Genomic DNA, 17,147 nt, shown 5'->3' on the forward strand with positions numbered 1-17,147 from the left:
GACTTGAATTTGTGTTTGGAGAAGAAAATCCCCGAAGGGATTTGTTGTGGAACAGGGATGTTACCGCGGGAGGAACGGCGGGCAGGGCACCACCCGCCGGCCTACCCGCAGGTACATAGGCCTGTGGGGATGTGCTCCCGCGGGCGGGACCACGGGTGGGGCACTACCCGTGGGTCCACCCGCGGGGAACACAATGGTGTTCGTACGGGATTTGTTCCCCGTGGTTTGTTTGTCTCGGTATTTGATCTTTTGGCTTTCCGTTGTTCTTTTGTGGAACTATTTGAGTGTCTTCTTGATGTTTCGTAGGTCTAGAACTATATGGTAGGTATCCATGTAGGATCTTTGGTGTCTTGAATCGTGCTAAGTGTTCAACATTGTGTTTCGTTGAACCAAGAGGTGTCTTGTGTGTTCCTCGGAACAATCTTGAGTTTCCCCGTTGTTAAGCATGCTAGTTCGTTGTCTTAATGCTAGCGTGGGTGTTGTTCGTACCTTCCGTTTGGTTGATGATAACTTGTGTTATTCATCGTTGTTGTCGTTGGGCTGTGACCCGTTCCTTGATTGAGTGTGTTTCATACCTTCTTTGCAATCCGTTGATTGATTCGTATGAGTGGTGGTGCGTGTGTGGCTCTACCTGGATTGCACGATTAGTGGTATGGGACACTAGTCACCAAGGTATTGCAGCGGTCCTCGTGGTGGCCGTGACGTGATTATGGAGTTGTGTTCCTTCGAGAAAGGTTCACGTGATTGGGGGATAACATTGTGTTATCCGGGCATGTGTTGCCGTGATTGGTGGTGGTTCGTTGGTGGTCTGTTGGTGGGGGACGACGGTCCCGGCTGAATAAGGTTGGACTTGGCTGTACAGGGGATCCTGGAGGTAATGGTTGGCTTGAAGGTACAAGGTTGGGGGTAGCCATAAGGTTGGAACAGGGCATAAGGAAGGCATACCAAACTCGCGATGGGTGATGTTGCGAGGGATTTTAAAGCCAGTGTTGTGTGTTCTTCTCTCGTGATGTGTGTAGTCACGGAGGCTTGTGGTGTTTTGGCATGTGTTGCCGTTGGGTGAGTCTTTATCCTTGTGTGTGGTTAATCTTTATGGTTGGGATGTGTTCCCGATGTTATCCTTGTGAGTGGTGAGTCTTGAGTTGTCTTTTGATCTTGGCTTTTGACTTATATATATATATTCCGTTTCAAAAATGGTTTTTATATCATATATATATCTACCTATTTATGATACTTAACGGTATTGGTGGGTTACCAGCATTATTCGCTGACCGGGCGTCGCCCCGATGTTTATCTTTGTATCTTTCAGGTGTTGAGTAATCGAGCGCGATGTCTAGAGCCTGGTAGCTTAGCACCTGTATCTTTAGACTGTGTTTTTGTGGCCTGCGCGCCAATGGTTTTAGATTGTTTTAGATTGATGTTTTGGGATAGTGTGATACACTTGCAGATTGTCGCCTTAGCGTTACCTAGTGTGGTATACGTGGCATAACACCCCCGTTTGGATTTCTTTTATCCAGTTTCCATTTATCTTCCGCTGTGCTAGTTTTGTTTTTAATCTGCATGTGTTAAGACTTGTTTTTAGGTCTTGTGTTTTTGGGGGGTGTTACAGTTGGTATCAGAGCCTAGGTTTAGAGCCTAGGAAGAGTTGAGTCTAGACTTTCTAAGTGTTTAAGTGTGTTTTGAGACCTCTAAGCGACCTTAAGAAGATAAGTGCTAGACTTAGGACTCTAGGTTGCGCGGTGAGATGCGTGTTGCTTTCTGTCATGCTTGCTTGCTCTTTTGGTAACCTTGTTGTTGTAGCAGAAGTGCGATGCCTCCTCGTCCTCGCGCTCGCACCCCAGAGACCCCGACCAACGAGCAGCTCGCTCAGAATCTCCATCAGCTGACGCAGACGATGCAGTCGCTCAGTGAAGCTCTGTTGAACAACAATCAAGCTACGCCGCCTCCGCCTCCGCCTCCGGTTGGGCACCGCGATGTGGGTCGTTTAGTGTCCGGGCATCGGCCGCCTTCCTTCGCTGGTGAAGAAGACCCTGTAGTCCTTGAAGAGTGGCTACGGGTGTTTGATAAGATTTTTTCCATGGTGGGCTGTCCCGAAGAGAGGAGAGTAGAACTGGCAACGTTCTACTTCTGCCAGGAAGCTGATCTGTGGTGGGTTCACGAGAGTCCGACCTTCCTTGAAGAGCCTGGGTTTGATTGGACCGCGCGAAAGGTTCTACCCAGCGCATGTGCGAGCCGCCATGTTTGATGAGTTCCTTCATCTGCAGCAAGGACCCCTATCTGTGGTGGAGTACCACAAGAAGTTCCTAGAGGCTAGAGCTAGCGCGCTTCGCGAGGATGTTAGTGCCTACAGAGCTTGCCAAAGTTGAGCGTTTCGTTGCCGGTCTGAATTATGAGGCACGAAACGCGTTGACGGTGAGTAGACCTAGTTCCCTCAAGGATGCGTATCTGTGTGCCGCGGATCTGTTTCGTGTTCAGCAGCTTCAGAAGAGTTCACTTGAGTTGGCTAGGAAGAGAGTTGAGAGTGGAGGTTCTTTTGCTTTCAAGAAGCCCCGACCGAGTTTTCCGGCTAGAGTTGTGTCATCTTCTTCTCAAGGACCAGTTAGGATGGAGCCTCCAGTTCAAGCTAAGTCGGTTGGTTGTCGCAAGTGTGGGAAGGTGCATCCGGGCCAAGTTTGCTATGGCCAGGCGTTTAAGTGTTTCCGCTATGGGGTTGCTGGTCATAGAGTCGCGGAGTGTCCCTAGCCGGGAGCCGGAGGAGCACCAGGAGGGAGTTCAGGTCGCGGAGCTGTCGGAGCTAGGCCGCTTGGGAGAGTTTCGTGATGGCACGTTCGCAGGCGGAGTCGGAGGGTCTGGTGGAGGAGGAGTTAGCAGGTAACCCTTGTTTTCGAGCCTATCCTTGTGTCCCCGAGAGCGTTGTGTTCTTTGTTGCCTTGGGTGCTATCTTGTGTTTCGTAGTTGTCCTTGTTTGGCAATCCTTGGCATGCTTTCCTTGTTAGTATTTCATTGGATGCTTGGTATAGGCTCTTTTCTTGCTAAGTGTTTTTCTTTAGTTGGTATCTTGTTTTGTGGTAGCCATCTATCTTTGAGTTATCGTGTAGCCCAATTCTTCCACCTTTGGACTTGGTTGTTCTTACAACAATTACTTGTGCTTTTCCCTAAATTTTCCAAGTATTCTTTGATTTGGAAAATAGCAAATCCCTACCAAAATCTTTCCTTGTGTAGCCTAAAAGTCAAGCCTAATGTTTAATTGTAACCTTTGAGTTTCAAACCCTAGGTTATTTCTTGTCTACCCAACCTCTAAACCACTTGAGCCAATTATCTTTCTTGAAACCTAACTTATTTTAATTCCTTTTTAAACCTTAAAATCCCACTTTGTTCAAAATCCCCAAATTTAATCATCTTTTTCCCCAATCTCACTCAAATCCCTAATTTCTTACCCCAAATTCTCTTCTCCTTTTTCCTTCTCCCTACCCGTGAGCTACCTAACACCACCCCACCCCGTTGCTCCCTTCGTAACCCAGCACCACCAACTTGCCCGTCGCACCACCGTCTCGCCACCGCCGGAGCTTCGCCGCACCGCCGTCGCCGATCTGCTGTAGCCGCGTCGCCGAGCAGCGCGAGAGAGAGAGAGAGAGAGAGAGAGAGAGAGAGAGAGAGAGGCAGCGTGAGCGTAGAAGAAGAAGAAGTTGTGGGCTTTGTTGGTTGAGCTTTGGATCATCTTCGGTCATGCCTAGAAGGTCAAGTTTGGCAAGGAAAGCGGAATGGGTGGATACCCATTACCTCGTTCTTGAAGGTAAAGCTTTTGATCCGGAATCTTTTTTAAGTTCCTTGTTGAATTTGCTTAAGTTTCAAGGTTTGTTGGATGGGTTTCTCGCCATAAGGGCCGAGACTTACCCGAGTTTGGTGAAAGAGTTTTATCGTCACATGGTTGTGACAAAGGAGGGAAAGTTGGAGATCACCTCTAAGGTAAGAGGTGTGAAGGTTGTGTTGTCTGAGAAGAGGTTAGCTCAGTTGTTGAGTTTGTCTGCTACCGGAGTGGCTCAGTACAGTGGTCATTCTTGGATTAGTACGGATGCCATGGGGTACCGTGACTATTTGAGTTATCTGTTTGGCCGTACGAGTGGTTTCACTCAAGCTTCGAGGCCGGAAAAGAAGTGGTTGTCTGCGGAACAAAGGATCTTGGTGATGTTGGTGTCAAATTGTTTGTTGCCTAACAACAACAAGAGCAGTTTGTTGGGTAAGTTGGAATGTACCTTTGCTTTCTGTCTGAAGGATATGGTTAAGTTCAACCTGCTTGCTTTGATGATGCAACACATGGTGTTTTGCCGGGATCACAACCGGAAGAGTTTGCCGTATGGAATGGTGCTAAGTTGGATTTTGGTTAAGAAAGGTGTTAGTGTGGATGGTTGTCTCCCGAAGGCTGTGGGAAAGATGGTGTTGGATACCGCCAATCTCCGGAGTTGTAATCTGTTTCAGTTGGATAGTGGTGAGTACATCACGCTTGAAGAGGTTGCAAGGAAAGCACCTGTTGAGAGAGCAGAGTTAGCTGCTGAGCTTGGGATCCATGCCAGGAAGTTGAGCCTTGCAGTCCAGAGTTTGGGTGGTAACGAAGAAGTTGAGGAGGAAGCAGATCAGGAAGAAGAAGAAGGAGCACCGGAGACCGCCGAAGCTAAAGTAAGTGAATCAGACAGTGAGAAAAACCGGAGAAGGAAAGAAGTTCGCACCAAGAGAAGGCAGGACGTCGTCTCTTTGCTTCGTCAGCAGAACAGTTTGATCGCCGAGGGCTTTGCGTTTGTGAAGTCACAGTTTGTCGCAGTGCATCAGAGGCTGGATCAGATTGAAGCTAGTTCTAGTCACAGAGATGAAGCCGAAGAAGAAGAGTCTGAAGAGGCCGAAGAGTCAGAGAGTGAGGAGTTCTAGTTGTGTTGTGGTAACCCCGTTCGCTTCTTCATTGTTGTTTCTTAGCCGTTGTAGCTTGGTGTTAGGTTGTTGTGTGCTTTGTGTGCTTACTTGTTTTGTTTGTTACCTTGTTGTTTAGCTAGTTTGTTAGTTGGTGTTTGGGTTAGTTGTTGAGTTCTTGGTTGTTGACTAGAAGTTGGTTGTTGTGTTGAGGGTAGAGTTCTTGATGCTCAATCTATCCGTTTGTTGACCCCTTGCCAATCCTTGAATTCGTAATGTCTTCTTCTTTGCTTTGGAACCCTTGTGAGAACTTTTGGAGTTTTGACCAAAAGGGATATTCTTGAAATTTCTTGTCACAATTTTGTTTCCTTATTACCTTCATTTTAACTCGTTGTACCCAAGTTTCGGGGACGAAACTTCTTTGAAGGGGGAGAGGATGTGACACCCCAAAAATCCACACTCCAATCCATGAATTAATTGAGTAATTAATTCTATTTCTTTTGGGGAATTGATTCCTAAAATCCTGATTTTTAATACTCAAGGACTAGTATTTGACTAGTCAATCTTTAAGTTGTGTTGTACCTTGTGCTTTGAGAGGAGTTCCCTTGTTCCTTACACTTTCTAAGAGTTAGTAAGGGTATCCTTGTCTTTTCACCAAGAGCTAGTGTTGTAACCTAAACCTAGAAGACTTCTTCATCTCATCCCTTACAATTCCTAGAAAAATATCTCTACCTTCTCTCTAGAAAAGAAGAGTAGCTTGTTCTTCAAGCCAAGTGAGACCTTTGTCAAGATTCCAAGTTTTGCTTCCAAGATTCAATCTTTCATCTATTTGGGCATCTAGAAGGGTAAGATCTAAGCTTGTCTAGTCTTTTTTGGTTCCATCTTAGTTGTCTTTTTATTAAAGGTGGGATCTTTATGATCTTTTGGTTTGATCTTGAAGTGGGTTTGGCTAGTGAGCTTAGTGGAGAGCTTAATGTGGTGTAAGAGAAGTCTTTTGGTCTTCAAGAGGTAACCCATGCTCTACAAAACCTATTTTGCTTACCTATATGTGATTTCTTGGATTCTACTTGTGTTTTGGTATGAAATGTGAGGGTTTATGCATTTATCTTGTGATATTGCATATCTAGAGCTTGTGTTTAGGATTCCTTTGTGCCATTGCTTGGCATGTTCCTTGGTTCAAGTCATTTTGTTGTGTTTGGTGAGATTTGGCATGTTTTGGACTTGAATTTGTGTTTGGAGAAGAAAATCCCCGAAGGGATTTGTTGTGGAATAGGGATGTTCCCGCGGGCGGAACGGCGGGCGGGGCACCACCGGCCGGCCAAGCCGCGGGTACATAGGCCTGTGGGGATGTGCTCCCGCGGGCAGGACCACGGGTGGGGCACTACCCGTGGGTCCACCCGCGGGGAACACAATGGTGTTCGTTCGGGATTTGTTCCCCGTGGTTTGTTTGTCTCGGTATTTGATCTTTTGGCTTTCCGTCGTTCTTTTGTGGAACTATTTGAGTGTCTTCTTGATGTTTCATAGGTCTAGAACTATATGGTAGGTATCCATGTAGGATCTTTGGTGTCTTGAATCGTGCTAAGTGTTCAACATTGTGTTTCGTTGAACCAAGAGGTGTCTTGTGTGTTCCTCGGAACAATCTTGAGTTTCCCCGTTGTTAAGCATGCTAGTTCGTTGTCTTAATGCTAGCGTGGGTGTTGTTCGTACCTTCCGTTTGGTTGATGATAACTTGTGTTATTTATCATTGTTGTCGTTGGGCTGTGACGCGTTCCTTGATTGAGTGTGTTTCATACCTTCTTTGCAATCCGTTGATTGATTCGTGTGAGTGGTGGTGCGTGTGTGGCTCTACTTGGATTGCACGATTAGTGGTATGGGACACTAGTCACCAAGGTATTGCAGCGGTCCTCGTGGTGGCCGTGACGTGATTATGGAGTTGTGTTCCTTCAAGAAAGGTTCACGTGATTGGGGGATAACATTGTGTTATCCGAGCATGTGTTGCCGTGATTGGTGGTGGTTCGTTGGTGGTCTGTTGGTGGGGGACGACGGTCCCGGCGGAATAAGGTTGGACTTGGCTGTACAGGGGATCCTGGAGGTAATGGTTGGCTTGAAGGTACAAGGTTGGGGGTAGCCATAAGGTTGGAACAGGGCATAAGGAAGGCATACCAAACTCGCGATGGGTGATGTTGCGAGGGCTTTTAAAGCCGGTGTTGTGTGATCTTCTCTCGTGACGTGTGTAGTCACGGAGGCTTGTGGTGTTTTGGCATGTGTTGCCGTTGGGTGAGTCTTTATCCTTGTGTGTGGTTAATCTTTGTGGTTGGGATGTGTTCCCAATGTTATCCTTGTGAGTGGTGAGTCTTGTGTTGTCTTTTGATCTTGGCTTTTGACTTATATATATATATATTCCGTTTCGAAAATGGTTTTTATATCATATATATATATATATATATATATATATATATATATATATATATATATATATATATATATATATATATATATATATATATATATATATCTACCTATTTATGATACTTAACGGTATTGGTGGGTTACCAGCATTATTCGCTGACCGGGCGTCGCCCCGATGTTTATCTTTGTATCTTTCAGGTGTTGAGTAGTCGAGCGCGATGTCTAGAGCCTGGTAGCTTAGCACCTGTATCTTTAGACTGTGTTTTTGTGGCTTGCGCGCCAATGGTTTTAGATTGTTTTAGATTGATGTTTTGGGATAGTGTGATACACTTGCAGATTGTCGCCTTAGCATTACCTAGTGTGGTATACGTGGCATAACACCCCTGTTTGGATTTCTTTTATCCAGTTTCCGTTTATCTTCCGCTGTGCTAGTTTTGTTGTTAATCTGCATGTGTTAAGACTTGTTTTTAGGTCTTGTGTTTTTGGGGGGTGTTACAATGTGACTTGAATGATGATTGAATGATTATGTGAATGATTTGAAAGTGAACGGTGACCTTAGATACATGTTCTTTATGATGTTGTCTCTATATAATTGTGTATCATCGCTTAATGTGCTTATCCCTATCTGTCGAGTCTATCCCTGGTTTTAAAGCTAGAGTCTCCTATGTTTACATCTTCCTGCTTCAAAATGGTTTTCATATAATCTATATATATATATATATATATATATATATATATATATATATATGTATGTATGTATGTATTTCAACGCGTTGGAGTGGGTTACCAGCATCATTCGCTGAATAGATATATTTGGCTTTCAGGCACAGATGAGTAGACCCCGGAGCGCGCTAAAGATCCGGAGCGTAGATTAGTTAGTTTCCCTTTCGGCCTGCGTTCCATGATTATGTATTGACATTACTTTGAGGATATTTAGTTAGTTTAGCCTGTGCATCTTAGTTCTCCAGCTCAGATGTGGCATAGCACCCCGCACTCTTATGTTTGATTTTGGGATTTAATGTGAATTCACCTTTATTATATAAGTTTTAAAAGTTTCAAAATTTCGGGGTGTTACAGGTCCTCCGCAGAAAAGTATTATTACTATTATCGTATGGCTTTAATTTCCATTGTTGCATTGTATATGTCTTATGATGAGTACAGGAGAAGTAAAGCATGTTACATTGTTTGTAAGTACTAGTATGTTAGCATGTTATTACTTGATACTTGAATCTCTTGCGTGTTATCTATCTTGGAAGCATTTTAATATTGCATATGTTGATGAGTATATCTGCTTACACTTATAGTATCCTGGCTTAGGATTTATTGTTGGCTTACCTTATTGCCTATGTATATACTCGTTGTATTTGAATGTCAACCGTTTTCCAAAATCTATATCTATAGTTATGTTACAGGGTTGAGTGGTTTTATACTTAGCATTTTATGCTAACAGGATTATTTCCTATGTGCTTTATAACCCCTTTCAGGTGGACTTGATGCATGACGAGAGCGCGCATTGATAGTAGTAGTGTGTAGCCCTAGGGTTTAGTAGATGTTAGCCCTAGTTATCCCTTTCTTTTGGTGATACCTATTAGTTTTTTATATATCTTACTACTATTGGTTTTGTTGGTGCTTGGACACTGGGGATTGCATATCCCCTTATGTTGATGTGCAGAGTTTTTTACTCTAGTTAGAGTTGTAGTCATTTAGCCATGTAGTTACTCGAGGGTGGGTAACTTTGGCGGTGACACTCTCCTTTTTAGCGTTGAATTCAGTTTATATATATCCTTTTTAGTCTTTATTTCCGTTGTTTTTGTCATTTTACACTGCTTAATCTACGTTTTAAAATTAAGAAAAAGGGGGGTGTTACAACACCAGTTATGAGAAGTTGTTTAATGGTATTATGTCTACGACGCATATGTCTAGACTTACCATTATACATGTTTGTATCAAACGCTGCACTAGGGTTACTCGTATATCTACTGAGTTTACTAACCGCAAAGGTAATATCCAGCCTAGTACAACTCATAAGATACATCAAACTACCAATAACCCGAGCATATTCTGCTTGAGAAATACACTCTCCGTGGTTCTTGGTTAGATGAACGTTTGTATCAAACGGTGTCCTAGCCAATTGATATGATCATCATCCTTGTTTAATTTTTCAAGGATTTTATCAATATAATGAGATTGGCTCAACACAAGACCATCAGGTCTTCTAATGATTTTAATCCCGATGATTAAATTTGCCAAACCCATATCCTTTATGTCAAATCTTGCATTTAATATGTTTTTGGTAGATTTGATCATCCGATCGTTACTACCAACGATGAGTTTGAATAGTCAATCCATAAAATAATAATCTTTTCGTAGAATTATTAGTATTGAGTTTTACCAACAAATATCCAACCGAAAACCGTATACCTTTGTTTTCCTGTTGGTTTTTCTCCTATATCGATGTTGGTTTTTCTCCCATATCGATTGGCTACAGATCTCCATTTGCATACATATACTTGAATCTGCGTCTTTTATGGGTTTGGATAGCTAGTAGGATACAATCAAATAGCAAGGGCAATATGATCACTTATCAACGCCTCAAATGAAATTTCCCTAGCCGCTCCGAACTTCTCCATCCACTACTCATTGACGAGGATTCTATATAATTTTTCACGAACCCAATGTGTCGTGCCTCTGTCTCTCTCCCAAGTAAACTAGCTACCCTTGAACTCGTGATTTTTCAGACTGCTATGCTCGACTGCCTCCCAAAATCCCTGTACTAACCATTGGGGATGTGGCAGTCTACCTTAGCTTACTTATTAGTTTGGAAAAGTAAGGGTGTGTTTGGTTGGTGGGTTTTGCCTATAGGAATGGGTATGAAAGTGATTGTTGTTGTTTGGTTGATAGGTTTTTAGAATACTATTATGGGTTTCGAATACCCCATCAATTGAAAAATCCATACCCAAATACAATAAGGGTTTCATTCCCTTATTCATTTTCAAACACTACTATTATTAACCACTCTCATTCCACCCTACTACCAAACATGTTAAATACTTTCACCAAAACCCATTACCATTACCAAGTATTTGATACTCATTCCGATTCCGATTCCTATGTGCGAACCAAACACACCCTAAATCATTCAAGTTTCCCATTGTAATCCACAACCATTTTAACGGGATAACTGGTTAAGGAAGTTCCACGAAAATCTCCCTCTCAGAGTGGGGACAGTGGGGGCAACTGCCCCACTCCCTCACCCCCCACCCCATATTATATATATTGTATGTATAGGTCGGTCAAAGTACCTATGAAGTCCCTATATTATAGTGTTTTGTTCAATTTAGTCCTTGTACCTTTATTCTATTCAATTTAGTCTCTCTACTTTAAAAAGTGATGAAACTAAGGACTATTGTCCAAATCTCTTTAGAAATATGGTTGTAATTATTTATTTTGGACATACTAATTTAATATATTGGTGTTAAACATAATTAATTTTAAATATTTATAAAGTAATAAATGAGTAGGAATATAAGTATCCCTCAGCTAGGGATGGCAACGGGGCGGGGCGGGGCCAGGGAATGGGGTCCCCGTCCCCGTCCCCGAAATATTTCCCCATTCCCCGTTCCCCGACGGGGATGGGGAATTATTCCCCATCCCCGTCCCCACGGAGAATTTTCGGGGACGGAGAATCCCCGCCCCGTTTTTTATTTATGCCTACTAAAAAAAGACTAATTTTTCCAAAAACAAAAAAAAAAAAAGAGAGAGAGACTAATATTATTACAAATCCATATTGTTAAGCCTTGAATCCTTAATCAAAATACATAGATTAATAAAATTAAAATATTCAAACTCTAAAATCCCTACAAATATGCAAACTTACAAAGTTCCAACTTTCTAACATAAATAATAATCATAAAATGTTCAAACACTTTAAATTGTTTTAAACTCCTCCAAAGTCCAAACATATTACATTAGTACATGACAAAACAAAATAAACTTCAAAACTTCAATTTTCAAGTTTTGAATATTCAACTCTTCCTCAAAATAATTTAACGCTTCAGAGTCTGCTACGATGAGGCGATATCAATCTACCACTAGTATTGAAAGCGGATTCTGAAGCAACGGTAGAAACTGGGCTAGTTGCTTGAGTTTCTGAAGCGGATTCTGAAGCAACAAAATAAACAAGTGCAAAATCAAAATAATAAGATAAACAAAAAGTAAATTTAATAATTTAATAACTACAAAAATACACAAGAAGCTCACCTTCAACAGTTGGGCTAGTTGTTTGAGTTTCTTGAGTTCACAGGCGTTGCAGTAAATGAGTCACAAACGCCAACATGCGAATTATCACCTTCAATTCTAATAAGTAATAATATATGAAAAAATAAAATTAGTTTAACAAGAAATTCTGTTTGTAATTATTTTAATACATTCTATGAACAAGTGATTAAGTTTTTATACAAGTTTGTATACTGTTTTAATACATTCTATGAACCAGTATTGTAATACATTCTACGAACCAGTGATTGAGAAATGTTAATTAAAATAACTAAACTGAATTACAGAAATGACTAAACAGAAATTAAAATATGCTAATTATTCTATGAACCAGTGATTGCTAATTATTCTAACTAAATAGAATTACAGAAATGACTAAACAGAAATGGTAATACATTCTATGAACCAGTGATTGAGAACTATGCTAATTATTAATTAGTAATTAAAATAACTAAACAGAAATGAGAAATGCTAATTATTAATTAGTAATTAAAATAACTAAACAGAAATGAAAAATGGTTCATTTACCTTCACTGTTGCAGACTTGCAGCCTGAGACCCGTAAGAACAGAGATGGAGTCAGGGAGGTGGCGTCGCGGCGAGGCGACGGAACAGAGAGGGAGGCGGCGACTCCGGCGAGTACTTCAGGGTTGGAGAATGGAGAGAATGGAGATAAGGGAGAGACTAGGGTTATGAGAATATGAGAGGCAGAGTGACAGACTTAGAGAATAGAGAGTTAGGTTATGACTTATGACTTTATGAGCGGTTATCTACTTATCATTTGTTTTAATTTTTAAACTTTTATTATTAATATTATATATATTCTATCTAATAGTATTAATTTATTACTTATTAGCCAGGAATTCGGGGCGGGATCGGGGTCGGGGTCGGGGTCGGGGCGGGAAATGCAATCCCCGTCCCCGTCCCCGTCCCCGTCCCCGACGAGGATTGGGTAATTCCTCCCATCCCCGCCCCCGTTCCCCGAAATAAATCCCCGAATCCGTCCCCGTCGGGGCGGGGGTCAGTTTTCCCCGTTGGGGGCGGGTTCAATTGTCATCCCTACCCTCAGCGCCACGTACCCTAAGTTAACGGTAATATTAACATCGTTAACTGTTGTCCTTAATTGCACCACTTTTGAAAGTACAAGGATTAAATTGAACAATATAAATGTATAAGGACTAAATTGAACAAAACGCTATAGTACAGGGACCTGGTAGGTACTTTTACCGTATAGGTCCTTATATAGATAATAAACGTTTATATATTAAATATACCAAATATTAGACAAAAGTTTATCTAGCTTAGATGGTAAGGCTATTTATTCTTATATGGATAGGCTAAGGTTTGAAACCTGCAGAGTTTGATGTATTCCAATTGTTTCTTCTTTTTTTTTTGGTAACATTGTGACTTCTTCTCTATTTTATTTTTATTTTTACTTTTTAAATATTAATAGTGTGATGAGTAATTTATAATGTGTTTTCTATTCGAACTATTTTATCTAATTAATTATTTTTTATTGTGATACTATTTTATCTAATTAATTATATTTTATTGTGATATATTTTTAGTTTTCATCTTTAATTAAAGCTATGTCTCTAAGTGTTTTATTTTTTTATGTTTCAAAATATCTCGTTAATAAAATTCTCACACCCACTGGAAAAGATTTCTGAGTCCGCCACTGCTCCCTTTGATTTTTCCGGGCATCCCTAAAACCCAGTGATGTTTGCTTTTGAATTCCAATTGTTTCTTCTTTTTTTTGGTAACATTGTGACTTCTTCTCTATTTTATTTTTATTTTTACTTTTTAAATATTAATAGTGTGATAAGTAATTTATAATGTGTTTTCCATTCGAACTATTTTATCTAATTAATTATTTTTTATTGTGATACTATTTTATCTAATTAATTATTTTTTATTGTGATATATTTTAAGTTTTCATCTTTAATTAAGGCTATGTCTCTAAGTGTTTTATTTTTTTATGTTTCGAAATATCTCGTTAATAAAATTCTCACACCCACTGAAAAAGATTTCTGAGTCCGCCACTGCTCCCTTTGATTTTTCCGGGCATCCCTAAAACCCAGTGAAGCGCCATTGAGGCGGAGAGCTGTCTGTGTTGATCAGCGCATATATGATTCCTAGAGAATCCTCTAATAGAGATATCCTCTTCATTTTTTCAAAAGAAGCTCAATCCACCACACATCCGAACGGCAAATTATTGCATGGACCACGATTCACACAATTATGTGTATCATGAATATCAGATACATTTTAATATATTAAGGGTATATTATTTTTGTATTGAAGGTATATTATTTTTGTATTGAAAGTACATTATATAAAATAATATATCCTTAGTATATTAAAAATGTACTTTATGTACAAAAATAATATACCCTTAGTATATTAAAAATGTACTTTTTATTTATGGTTCACACAAGACCATGGTCCATGCAATAATGATTGACATATCCCAACACTATCCACTATAAATAGACTTTCAAAGCCCAACTTGACTTTTTTTTTTTTTTGAGTAAATACCCAAAATGGTCCCTCGACTATAGCTAAAATCACAAATTGATCCTCGACTTTCAATTTCAACTAATCATTAAGTTTCAAAATTTGACCCAATTTCGTCCTCTATTAAACCCGCCGTTTCATTCCCGTCAAGTTGAAGGTCAGAATGGTAAATTCACCTCCTTTCCCGCTTTTGCACTTCACTTATCCGCTATGTAAACAAAAGGGCAAAATCCCCAAATAACAAATCCCCAGAGATTGTGAGCAAGATCCTGTCAGGATGAAGTGTGGGGCCCAAGAACAAGGTAATTCGCCTTTTGTGAGCAAGATCTGACTTTGCAAGTGCCCATCTTTCCAAATAACAAAACCTAATCTCTGCAAGCGGTTGTTTACCCTTTGTTGTTTACATAGCGGATAAGTGAAGTGAAAAGGCGAGAAAGGAGGTGAATTTACCACTTTGACCTTCAACTTGACGGGAATGAAACGGGGGGTTTAACAGAGAACGAAATTGTGTCAAATTTTAAAACTTAAAGATTAAATTGGTTGAAATTAAAAGTCTGGAACTAATTTGTAATTTTAACTATAGTTGAGGGAACAGGTATTTACTCTTTTTTTTTAAAACCCAACTTGACTATTCTTAATCCTTCCATTTTGTTCCTCTCCAGTATTGTTTCCAACAAAAATAGAATAATTGGCCTCTTAGTATGGACAATGTCCAATATAACTTGAACCGTCAATGGGATGCCCAAGGATAGTTATGTTGTGCACCCGTATGCACCATGCATGGTGCATACAGATGCAAAAACGACGTCGTTTTATTAAAAACGCGCATCCAACTTTAAAAAAAAAAAAAAAGAAAAATTCAGTTTCGATTCCCCTCAACAGCATTATGTTAGTCATTCATTCTAGAATTTTAGTTCATAAATTCTGGAATTTTAGTTCATTGATTCTGGAATTTTAGTTCATCGATTCTGGAATTTTATATCATCGGTTCTGAAATTTTAGTTCATCGATTCTGAAATTTTAGTTCATTCATTATGGAATTTTAGTTCATAGATTAGATTATGGAATTTTAGTTCATTCATTCTGGATTTTAGTTCATCGATTCTGAAATTTTAGTTCATCGATTCTGGAATTTTAGTTCATCGATTCTGAAATTTTAGTTCATATGTTGTTGCTGGGAATCGAAACTGAATCTTTTTTTTATTATTTAAGTGAGGCGTGCGTTTTTTATAAAACGACGTCGTTTTTGCATCCGTATGTACCATGCATGGTGCATACGGATGCACCGCATAATTTCTCATTATAATTTTAAAATATTAGACTCATTGAGATATGCGGGCCTGCGAAGAGTACCCGCCTTTATTAATAAGTTTATTGGCCATATAAAGTTAATCATTATTGTGTGGACTGTGGACCATATTTTGTATACTGTAAAATAATATACATCCAGTACAAAAATAATGTACATTCAATATAAAAATAATGTAGATTGTATTCAGGAGATGCTATCGGCCCAATACTTCCATATTATTATTTCGGGTTGCCAGCGGGATGTGATAACCTCAGCAATTATATCGTGGAGCATGGTCCACAGAGCTGTATTGAAATGAAACTGTAGTTGTGTTGAAATAAAACTGCAGTGTATACAAAATGAAACTGAATAATAATTTTACATATTTAAGTGTGTATTGTCCAGCGAAACTATAGTTATATCAAAATGATACCGTAGTTGTGTTGTAATGAAACTATAGTGTATATAAAATGAAACTGAATAACATATCATATATTTGAGTGTATATTGTGCAATTAAATTGTAGTTTCGAAATGATAATGTAGTTGTGTTCTAATGAAACTATAGTGTATATAAAATGAAACCGAATAACAGTTTCACATATTTGAGTGTATAATGTCGAATAAACTGTAGTTATATCAAAATAAAACTGCAATGTATATAAAATAAAACTGAATATGTTATACAAACAGAGTTACTTTTTACGGATGGCACGGAACATGTGACATTTCTTTTCATTAAAAGAAACAACACTGTTTTGATGCCTAGACCACAATGCATTGTGGACCGCCGTCCACAGTATAATTTGCCTGATAACTTGGGGCAAATTATTGTGCGGACCGTGGTCCACACAGGTCCAAAATGTCATCATAAATATTAAGAGTAAAAATAATGTACATTACGTGTTAGAATAATGTACATTATGTGTTAAAATAATATACATTACGTGTTAGAATAATAAAACATCTGGGGTAATATAATGTACATTATGTTTTCGAATAATGTATATTATTATTTAGAATAAGGTATATTATATTTTAGAATGATGTACATTATGAGTTATAAAAATGTATGTTACAGCTGGACGTGAAAAAAATAAAATTAAACAAATCGACGTCGTTTTTGGACCGTGATCCACACAGTTGTGTGGACTAGTGTTGCAAAAATCGCGCCTAGGCGCCGATTAGGCGGTAGGAGGCCGCCGCGAGGAATGGCCTCGGCGGCCTCCTCCGCGGCCGACCGCCTAACAGGCCGGTTCGGCGGTTCGCCGGCGAGATTTTTTTTTTTTTTTTTTATAAATGTCGGAAAAGTTTCGAAAGGCATAACTTTTGACTCAGTTGTCCGATTTGGACAAATTTTTTTTTCAAATTGCGTATTTTTTCAAGATATATACACCGCAAACAGCCAAAGGCGATTTGGTCCACTAATTTCTCAAAAAAATGCTTCTTTAGCTCTTAATTTTAGTTTTTTATGTATTTAGATGGTTTAAACAATCTTTTGAACAATTTTAGAACCACTTTTGTAAATAGTTTCTAAAAAATAACTATGGAAACATTATGTTTTAGTACTAAATTTTTTGAAAATTTTTAATTTTTAATTTTTTTAATTAAAAAAAATTAAAAAAAAAAATCGGCGCCTAGGCGCCCCCTTGGGTTTTTTAAATTGTGTTTTTTAACTCGAATCTACCTTGCAAGATGGACCCGGATCCCCAAAATAATTTGCCGAAATCAGATTAGTGGATTGAAAAAATAATTATC

Source organism: Ipomoea nil, unplaced genomic scaffold (assembly GCF_001879475.1).
Source record: "Ipomoea nil cultivar Tokyo-kokei standard unplaced genomic scaffold, Asagao_1.1 scaffold3314, whole genome shotgun sequence".
In the NCBI taxonomy this organism is placed as follows: domain Eukaryota; kingdom Viridiplantae; phylum Streptophyta; class Magnoliopsida; order Solanales; family Convolvulaceae; genus Ipomoea; species Ipomoea nil.